The following is a 7,060-nucleotide window of genomic DNA, read 5'->3' as shown; positions in this document are numbered from 1 at the left end:
ACACACACACACACACACAACTATTTTTAGAGAGAATGTGATGTAATGATGTGTATATTTAGATGGGTCTTTTTGTAAGCTGTGTCAGAAATGCATGCTGTATCACAGTTTTACCAACACAGGCTCATTCTGAAAATGTAGCCCTATATATATTTCTGGAGATCACAAATTATGTAGCCAGATATGGCTGCATTTCATCTTTAATACGAACACTACGAGGCGGTATGACGTCGTTCCTATGTATGCTTACCAGCTGACCACTTACCTCCGTATGTACGGCTTTCACGCTGTTATCAGTTTGTTCAGTAGCTCGACACGTATGTTGGCGGACTTGAGGCGCGGAGAGGAGTTGACCACGATGATGGGGTTCGAGTCTGGCAAGGAACAGTTTCAGAAAGGGCTGAGACATAAACAGAAGACAAAAAATAAAATAAACCAGTAAATAGCAGAGTGAGAATGTGGTAAAATCTGAAAAAGAGTGGTAAAATTCAGGCGATGGCTTTTTTTTTTTTTTTTTTAAACTGTTGGGTTTAGGGAAGTGGGTGAGCGCTGGTCAGTCTTTGCTTTTTAAAACACTGTTGGTTGGGTTTAGGGAAGGAGGGTAGGTGAGTCGGTCCACAGCGGCCTCTGGTGGATTTACATGAGAACAGCAGGCGTGAATCTCGAGCGAAATTTGGGATCTGAAAAAGCGTACACGGCGGCCTCTGGTGGATTTACATGAGAACAGCAGGCGTGCATCGCGAGCGACATTTGGGATCTGAAAAAGCATACCTAGTGGCATCTGGGGGATTCGCGAAAACAAAAACTGCAAAAAAACGTAGCTCCTGGGACGTATTTGGTGCTCTCCAGAAATGAATATAGGGGTATGTTTTCAGAATAAACCTGGGTTGAGTTTTACACACTGAGCATGTTATAAGTGAATGTGTGGAGTTTGGTTCATCACCAGGTGTGTGTGTGTGTGATCTGTGCTGTTGTATCTCTTTACAGTGGTCGTTGTCTGCCGCTTTGATCATTTTGTCTTCAAAGCTGAAACTCTACACCTGTGTTCAGAAGTGTGTGTGATGTATGTATGCCTGTCCTGCTTTTAATGTTAAGTTAAATGTGTAAATCTCATGTAAAGGCAACTCGGAAAGGCAGTTTTGTCAGGTTGTGAGTTGTCTCTGACAAAAGCCTCGTGTTTAAAAATTTGCCTGTAATTAAATATGCAAATCAACTATATAAATATGATAAAAGTACACATGAGACACCGTTTTGTCTGTATTTGAATGATCAATTAATTTAAAAAATGAACTGCATAAATTATAATAGTAACCAATTGTAAATTATTAGTTAGAAAAAGGATTACATTTGTAAATCTAATCTACATTTTATTTGTAGTTTATTCTGTGTCTGACCTTACGTGCTGGAACAACTGTCTTTTTGTTTTGGTTCTTTTTGACCTGCCCACTGCCCGGGTTACCCTGGTGGAAATCCATGCATTTCATTCATTCAGAAAGTCTCTCAAAGCATTTTCACGATTGAAATGCGACTTTGGGTAGACAGTAGCAGACTCTGAATTGAGATGCAGATTCAGAGTTCTACATGAGGTTATTAATTAGCAAATATTATAAATATTACAAGCGTAAAGATTAGGGAGCAGGTTATATTGTAACCCAGTGTTATTGTAAAGACTGTTTTTTTCTGAGGAAACTAAGATGGTTTTAGGTTTGCACCTCTATGATGACATTGTTTTATAAACAATTTATTGAATCTGTTTTATCTTTTTGCATTGTAGCTTGGTACGGTAATCTGAGTGTGTCAAACAAGAACTGGTTGAGTAGTCAGGTGAAGGTGGCAGGCAAGATCATTGGTTTTAACCAAACTGGTCCAACAGTAATTTACCACACTAGTGTTTTAAAGAGAGCTCAGGGTATCCTATGCACCTCGGATCACCCGTTGTACTCTGTGTTTCAGCTGTTACCATCAGGATGTGGTTTTAGAGTTCCTATTTGCAGGACAAATAGAGTCAGAATTTCTTTTATAATGATGGCCATTAGGTCATTAAATGAGTGCAGGTGGGAGGGAGATGCACCTTCAATGTGATGTATTGGATGTTGTGGGGTAATATTTTATTAATGTGTACATGGAACTTCGCCTGTGTTACGGCACCTTGCTGCAATTTTAGTTTCCCTAAATGGGATAATAAAGTTGAGTCTGAGTCTGAACATCATGCTGCATGATGAGATTTGCAATAAGCAATTTGGCTGTTTGCACCAGATGAAACATGACAGATATTTAAATACAGCCATTCAAAAGAACAGAATAGTGCACTCACTGCACTCCAGCAAAATGATAAGGTTTATAATCTAATTAATACACATTAAACCTCTTTAACATTATTAAATGTAGATGCTGAATCACTGATGTCACAGTCAGTGCTGGCCCGTAGGGTTGAGGGACCCTTGGTGAGATAAAAAAATAAAATAAAATTAGGCCCACTGGTGTAAAAACAGTGAGGAGAAAGCACAAAAAACACAATTTCAATATTTAAGTGTATACATTTGTATTAACTGTAACTTTTAATCTATAATACCTATGTAAAAATATTTACTCAGATTTAAACAAATACGTTTAAAAGCCAGAAAACACTGATTTAAAAATGAAGTATATAAGTATGACATATACAAATAAAACATGAATCAAATGCATTCTTTTTGTAAATGAATAACACACAAATATATGCTTAAATAACTAGAAATGCAGGAGACACTTCAGCTTCATTTCAAATTAAAATTCGATTAGGCTCAATTAAAAATAGCAACGACACTTGTGACGTTATATTAGTTAAGACTTTAAGACACTTTTTCGGATTTATATCCAACGTGAGCAATTTGGAAAGATATGTGGAGTCTGCAGGATTAGGTTATGCATTCTAGTTCACCCAATAGCCGATCGCAGGTGGGGTTATGCAAAATCGAGTGCTGCTGGGTGTGTTTTTAATATTTTCTGCTTTTATTCATACTATTGTTTTAAGCTATTTGTGATGTATGAATTATACAGAGCTAATCTTTTAATGAAATGTGGAAGTTTTATTTTCTCACCATCGTTGTGAATTGTATCGTGTTTAATAGGGTTTGTGCATTGCGCAATGGTTGAGGTTTTAAGATCTGAGGTGAATTATCTGCTGCTGCTTTCAGTAGTATGGCAATAAATGTCATGTAAAATGGCATTCAGACTCACATTATTAGCATTAAACACTGAATGAAGCACATGAGGTGTACCTGAGGTTAGGGATGCAACAATTAAATGATCTTACTATTAACCGCACTTTATTTAGTCACGGCTAATTAATCGCAAATGCTTAACACTGCGTTACTGCACAGAAAAAAACTGCTGTAACTAAACAAAGTTATGCAAACTGTGCGCTATTTAAATTTCCGAGCTTGAACACAATACGCACGCATACTGATTTAAAGGCCGATGTTAACTATGGCTGAGGCCATGGGCAGAGCGTGTGTAAGGCTGGGGAAGGCTTAGCCTCCCCCTGGCCAGAGACCACAGAGATAGCAGCAAAGAAAAAAATGCATTGAAAACATGTAACGGGTGTAAGGTGTAATATGAATATAATTTAATGTTGATGATTAACACAACTCTTTAGCTTAAAGTGTAAGTTAGCTTTAACTTTAAGATTGTCAGTCAAAAGTCCCCCTCCGCACCAAAATGGAACTGTCCAACCCCGCATGTTGCATTGATGAGCGCTGTTTATTACTGGAGTTCTCAGCTGCTCTGAAAACCAAACCAAAAGTGCTGGCCAGCGGACTATTCTGATTTGTTGGTCAAGGACATAAGTATATGCATATGTAAATGCATATGTAAATGTGCTTTATTATTATTATTATTATTATAATTATTATTATTATTATTATTATTATTATTATTATTTGAATTATTAAAAAGCTTTTAAAACATGTTTCATTACCTTTTAATCTGACTAAAATATTGTGCTGTCTTTTCTCTTTTCTGCATTTACAAATTCAGCATTTAAGGCTATAATATATGCCGGCGTCTCTCTTTATCTGGTGAATGCTGCTTTTGTCCGCTCTGCATCTTCTCCGGGTTAATTGGAAGCACGCCTGTCTGTTATAATTCATCTCAGTGCGTGAGGAAGCTTGTTGTACACTGTAATACATTAAAAAGGTGTGGACAAAAGCGCCGTCGCCCCGCGGTGATCTTCCAGACTGTATGAACCCGCAGGCCTCATTCATGCACATTCAGCGTCTGCCCTTCATCCATGCACATCAGCAATATGGAAATCAAAGCTGAGTCCAAGCGTTCAAACATGCTTATTCTGAAAGGCTTTGTGTTGACGGCTTGGTCAATGAGTGGACACAGACACACACACACACACACACTTTCACCATCTGTAAGTGTTGGCAGCGGATGGAGGAGCTCTTATGGCAGACGCTTGTGTTACGAGCAACCCTCTTCTGCAAGCTCCGATAAAGCAGACTTATGGGAAATTGCCTCTGTGTGAGGCTGAACTCGCGTTTATTGTGCATAAGGGATGCAGTGAAAGCAATTTTAGAGGAAAACTAATAAAAAACAGGATGCAAACTTGTTAGGCGTACGGACGCGATGGTGTGAAATGCTATTAGTCCGATCAATAGTTGATGTTTATGCACTAATGTTTCAATTCTTACCTCAAATATAATGCAATTACTTTTGTAAGCAATCCATTAAACAGACGAGAAATACTTGCTTGTGTTGGAGAAACACATTCAAGAGCGCCCTGGTGTAGTAACTGGAGAATGGAATTATTGGGATTCGCGCTAATGAGAAACATCCTAGTGCTTAGCAACCCCCTGGCAACCATGCGAATTTTAAAGAGCTCCTATTATGCGTTTTAAATAAAGGGTCGTATTTTGGTTTCGGGGGTCTCCAACAACAGGCTGATGTGCATGCAAGATCAAAAAACACGTTCACTGTCTTATAATCAGTGGTGAAAAGAGTATACTCTAGTAAAAGTACCATTAATTGCCTAAACATGTAGTGCAAGTAGAGTAAAATTGTCTGTTGTAAATATTACTTAAAGTGTGAGTAAAAAGTCGACCTCTCAAAAGTACTCAAGAGTAGTGAGTATTATGCTGTAAAAAGCTGATGCGTTTACATGTAATTTGTGGATGTGTGTAAACGTAACATTCTGTAGTGCATTTAGTTTTTGCCCAGCAGGCACACAATGTCATAAGACGTTAATATTAGGTTGTGATGTCAGGTGACCAAAATTCAACGTCTAGCCAGCGTCTAAGGGCAATGTTATTTTAATGTCCAATAACAACGTTGATTTTTGCTTGTGTTAGAAAGTGACCAAAATCCAACGTTGAGCCAACATCTTAAACCAGCGTCATATTGATTTTTCAAATACTGACATTTATTGGTCAGGTATGGCAACCAAAATCTAACGTCTGATAGACGTCATAGTGGTAACATCCACACAACATCAAGCTGTAACGTCATTAGACGTTGATGTTTGGTTGATTTTAGTTTGGACGTTGGACATTGACGTCAAACCGATTTTCATTTCTAAACAAAATGCAACGTCCCCATAACGTTAGCGTACAATGTCAATCTGGCGTCATGTTGATGTCTTGTGCCTGCTGGTTGTTTAAGGCCATTTAGTTAGACCAACAGCCTAAATAGTCTCTGGGTCAATGCGTGTAAAGGTTGTTCATTATGATGCGATTGACCTTCTATGTGTGATTTGATTGGACAGGAATCACAGGACTGATTCTAATCCCCATAGACAGTAAATAATAAAGCAGTGACTGCAGTCATGGCGTTACGTAATTTAATTACAAAATAAATGTAACAATAATTTGTTAAAGTTACTGTGAAAAAAATGTGTAATTATATTAGTTACTTATGAAAATGTTAAAGAATACAAAAGGGGATACATATAAAAATATTCTTTAAAAATCTGGGATATGTGGAATAATAATCTGTTGCTTTGCCTGTTTTTGATATGCACGATGCCTTCTGCTAAGGCTATTCTGCTATAGCTACATGTCTCAGTAGCATGGCGGTAGCGTCGCTACTTTCTAAATCAAATTGCTTTTCTGTAGTGAAGCTATTTTATTAGTCAAGTAGTGCAGTAGTGTCCACACAAGCTACATTTAGTAACAATAAGTGACGGCACCGACATTCAGCTGTGAGGCCGGTGTCTAGCCGATGAAAATAAATCCATATGATGGTGAAAATGACGAGTTCTTCCTGTTTTTCGGTGGTCGACAACAAACTTTTTGGTGTGTTACTGCAACCTCTTGCTCTGGTCGATGTCGTCACCAACCAATCATTGTGCTGACAAGCAAAACTTGCTTGATGTAAAAATGACTGATATATATATATATTAGTTTTCCTTTGAGTGTACACTACGCCACAGTATTACAATGGTTAATTTTTTGTTCATGGAAAATATAGCATGCTACTTAACTGAAAGCAAATGTAAAAGTCTCTTCATGTAAAGCACATTTCTTTATTCATGATTAAATTAGTTTTCCCAAGGCACATGTCATCCCCTGGGTAATTCTGCGAGATGACGTGAGGTCAGTTAAAGGAATGAATCTTGGAACTGAACCGCAGTGATCAGGTCAGTGGTGTCTGGTTGAGATACAGGACAGAAGTTGGCACGGCCCCCATCGGCCCTATTATATAATCCATCTGTTCTGCCACTCCGGGCGATTGGCAGCGCCTTTAAGAGAGCAGCAATGGGGTGACCCTTACCAGTCATCTGATGGACACTTTACCCACAATCCCCTTCTCAATCTGTCTGGCCCTCTGCCGCCCTTCACCTTCAAATGACCTGGAACACACACACACACCCAAACACGCATTGTGATTCAGCAATGATGTAAACTTTGGCTTCTCATTCAGTTACTTGCATTATCCCATTGTGTTAACACTTAACTTGAAGGGGTGTTCATAAGACTGTCATTAAACCTTTATAATCATGACCTGAGACATGTCCTGAATGAGATTTTATGCATGCGTAGCATAGATTCAAAAGGTTCTGGAAATATTCCTCAGA

This window comes from Danio aesculapii, chromosome 13 (genome assembly GCF_903798145.1).
Source record: "Danio aesculapii chromosome 13, fDanAes4.1, whole genome shotgun sequence".
Classification (NCBI taxonomy): Eukaryota; Metazoa; Chordata; class Actinopteri; order Cypriniformes; family Danionidae; genus Danio; species Danio aesculapii.
Note: the sequence above shows the minus strand (reverse complement) of the source record.